Source organism: Lolium rigidum, chromosome 6 (genome assembly GCF_022539505.1).
Source record: "Lolium rigidum isolate FL_2022 chromosome 6, APGP_CSIRO_Lrig_0.1, whole genome shotgun sequence".
In the NCBI taxonomy this organism is placed as follows: Eukaryota; Viridiplantae; Streptophyta; class Magnoliopsida; order Poales; family Poaceae; genus Lolium; species Lolium rigidum.
This window is the reverse complement of record NC_061513.1, coordinates 31,620,723-31,624,502: the sequence shown is the minus strand read 5'-3', so window position 1 is coordinate 31,624,502 and position 3,780 is coordinate 31,620,723.

Here is a 3,780-nt window from a genome sequence, read left to right as displayed (position 1 = left end):
GAAGAACATTGGGCCGCTAACTAAAGTCATGATTCATGGTGGAAGTTTCGGTGTGGACAACTAATCCTCAATCTCTTATGAGAATAATAATCGTTGTTAAATGCTTATGCATTAAAGAGGAGTCCATTATCTGTTGTCTATGTTGTCCCGGTATGGATGTCTAAGTTGATAATAATCAAAAGCGAGAAATCCAATGCGAGCTTTCTCCTTAGACCTTTGTACAGGCGGCATAGAGGTACCCCTTTGTGACACTTGGTTGAAACATATGCTATGCAATGATAATCCGTGTTAACCCAAGCTAATTAGGACAAGGTGCGAGCACTATTAGTATACTATGCATGAGGCTTGCAACTTATAAGATGTCTTATACATAACTCATATGCTTTATTACTACCGTTGACAAAATTGTTTCTTGTTTTCAAAATGAAAAGCTCTAGCACAAATATAGCAATCAATGCTTCCCTCTGCGAAGGGCCTATCTTCTACTTTATTGTTGAGTCAGTTTACCTATTCTTTCTATCTTAGAAGCAAACACTTGTATCAACTGTGTGCATTGATTCTTACATGTTTACTTATTGCACTTGTTATATTACTTTGTGTTGACAACTATCCATGAGATATACATGTTGAAGTTGAAAGCAACCGCTGAAACTTTATCTTCCTTTATGTTGCTTCGATACCTTTACTTTGAATTTATTGCTTTATGAGTAACTCTTATGCAAGTCTTATTGATGCTTGTCTTGAAAGTATTATTCATGAAAAGTCTTTGTTATATGATTCATTAGTTTACTCATTATCTTCATCATTGCTTCGAATCGCTGCATTCATCTCATATGCTTTACAATAGTATGATCAAGATTATGATAGCATGTCACTTCAGAAATTATCTTTTTTATCGTTTACCTACTCGAGGGCGAGTAGGAACTAAGCTTGGGGATGCTTGATACGTCCCAAACGTATCTATAATTTCATATGTTACATGCTACTTTTATGATGATACTCACATGTTTTATACACATTATATGTCATTATTATGCATTTTCCGGCACTAACCTATTGACGAGATGCCGAAGAGCCGATTGTTGTTTTCTGTTGTTTTTGGTTTCAGAAATCCTAGTAAGGAAATATTCTCGGAATTGGACGAAATCAATGCCCAGGGTCCTATTTTTGCACGAAGCTTCCAGAAGACCGAAGGAGTCACGAAGTGGGGAAACTGAAAGATCGAGATGTCGCCTAGAGGGGGGGGTGAATAGGCAATTACAAACTCTTGCGGATTTGTCTTGTAATAATGCGGAATTAAACTATCGTTTAGTTTACAAGCACAAACCCTAAATATGCTAAGCTCAACTAAGTGTAACAATAGCAACTAGAGCTAAGCAAGATAGGCACAAGATATATGTAGCACAAGTGATAGCAAGATATATGTACTTCAAGCACGATGGCTATCACAAGGAAAGAGAGCTCGGGTATAGAAATAACCGAGGCACGCGGAGACGAGGATGTATTCCCGTGTTCCCTTGCTTTGCAACAAGGTACGTCACGTTTGGAGGAGTGGAGGTCCCACGAAGGATTCCCCGCGCCACGAAGGCTCACCCTATTCTCCGAACCACACCCACGAAGGATAATGGCCCTTTCCTTATGGTTAGCTTTTCCTCCGCTCCGGAGATGGCAAGCTCCACAACCACTTCACAAGCTCCACGAAGGAGAAGCCCGGGACCCTTCACAATCTTCCACGAAGAGATCACCGGGACACCAACCAAGCCAACTAGGAGGTCACCCTCCAAGAGTAACAAGCTCACGGTCTCTCACTCGAACAAATCGTGGTGGAGAGCTCAACACTATGCAATGATGCAAAGCAAGAACACCGGAGGTGTTCAAGTCCTTCACACTCAAATCCCACCAAAGCAACGAATGCTAGGATGAGATTGGAGAGGAAGAACAAGGGGGAAAGTCAACTAAAGACTCCAAGATCTAGATCCCAAGAGATTCCCTCACTTAGAGAAGAAATGGATTGGTGGAAGTGTAGATCTAGATCTCCTCTCTTAGATCCCTCAAGAATGAGCAAGAATGGTTGGAGGAATCAAAGGGGAGAGCAAGTTCTTCAAATGCAACAATGGAGGAGAGAGAATGGGAAGAACTACTTGCTCAAGGTGGAAGAAGGATTATTTATAGCATGGGAGCAAATAAAACCGTTGGGGAAAAAGATAAGTGAAAAAGGCATAAAAACGGCCCAAAAACGCTCCCAACCGGCGGCCCAGCCGGCCGACCGGGGCTGGAGCCGGACAGGCCGATCAGCAGCCCGGCCGGACCGGAGGCCAAACACGGCGGATGGGCCGCGTGGGGAGAGAGAAGGCCCAGCTGGGGCGGGCGAGCGGCGAGGCAGGCCGCGTGGGCGACGGAACGCCCAGAGGCGCGCGGGGGCGGCAGGCCAAGGGTGGGCCTGTGGGCGCTGACGGCCCAGCCGGGCGAGGAGGCGGCCCGTAGCTCCTGGGCAAGCAGGCCGGCGAGGCCCCCGGTCGGGCCGGGGCCTGCGACCGTACTTGGGCCAAAAGGCCACTGGAGGCGGCCCGGATGGCACCAGCGCCGGACCCGGTCGCGGACCGGGTGGGCCGGTGGCTGGGCCGGTCGGCCGGCCGGCTCCCTCCCCTTTTTCTCTTTTTCTTTTTTTTTATTCTTTTCTCCTCTTTCCTTTTTCTTTAATAACTATTGCTCCCGAACTCCGATTCGCATGAAACCAGTTTTGTTGGAAAGATAACGACGAATAGAATCCCAACAAAAACTGGAAATATGGAGACTCCTCACATAACATTTTTAGATGATTTTAGAGAGGGAGTCTCCCACCGTTAAGAAACGGTAAAGACGTCCAAACTCGAAAACGCAATAGAAGATGCATGCGGATTCCGTTTTCGATGAACTTGAGCTTGTTGTAAAGCTAGCAACAAGCTCAAGAACCTTGATGACCCACAAGTATAGGGGATCGCAACAGTCTTCGAGGGAAGTAAAACCCAATTTATTGATTCGACACAAGGGGAGACAAAGAACACTTGAAAGCCTTAACAGCGGAGTTGTCAATTCAGCTGCACCTGGAAACATACTTGCTCGCAAGAGTTTATCAGTAGTAACAGTTTTATAGCAGTAGCAGTAATAAAATAACAGCAGCTGACAAGGGATTAACTTGTCAATGCCTACAGATTGTAGACTAGGGTTTAGTTGGATGTAGAGGGCAAGTAGATCTCGAAGGTTTCAGCCGAAAAGTACTCGACGAATACGAAAACTAGGGTTTGTAAACAACGATTCGATGATCTCTGCGTCCCTCGACTCCCCCTTATATAGGAGGCGGAGCCGAGGGATTCGTGTTCTACAAGTTACAAAGTCCGGGAAAGTTTCTAACTCATCCCGTAAGATTACAAATAATACTTCCTATTACAACTCTAACTTTCCTTAATACTATCTTTGGGCTTCCGAGTCTTCTTATTCTTCGGGTAATGGGCCTTCAATAAACCCCGGTACTATCTTCGGCAGGCCCATTTGGGATGCCTATGTCAGTAACCCCCGAGATTTTGCTTGAATCGCAGAATCAGGGAAAATCTCCACTGTTTATTTTTACTTCAACAATCTTAAACTTTCCCATATTTCTTCATGTAAATTTCTATATTGTACAGGTATAATGGTAGTTGGGGCTAGTTCATCTGACGGATCAGGTACTAGTTAACTGCTCTAGTGGCAATCCGCAAAAACCTACTTCAAAATCACGTCCCTGGACATGATTTCGGGATACTC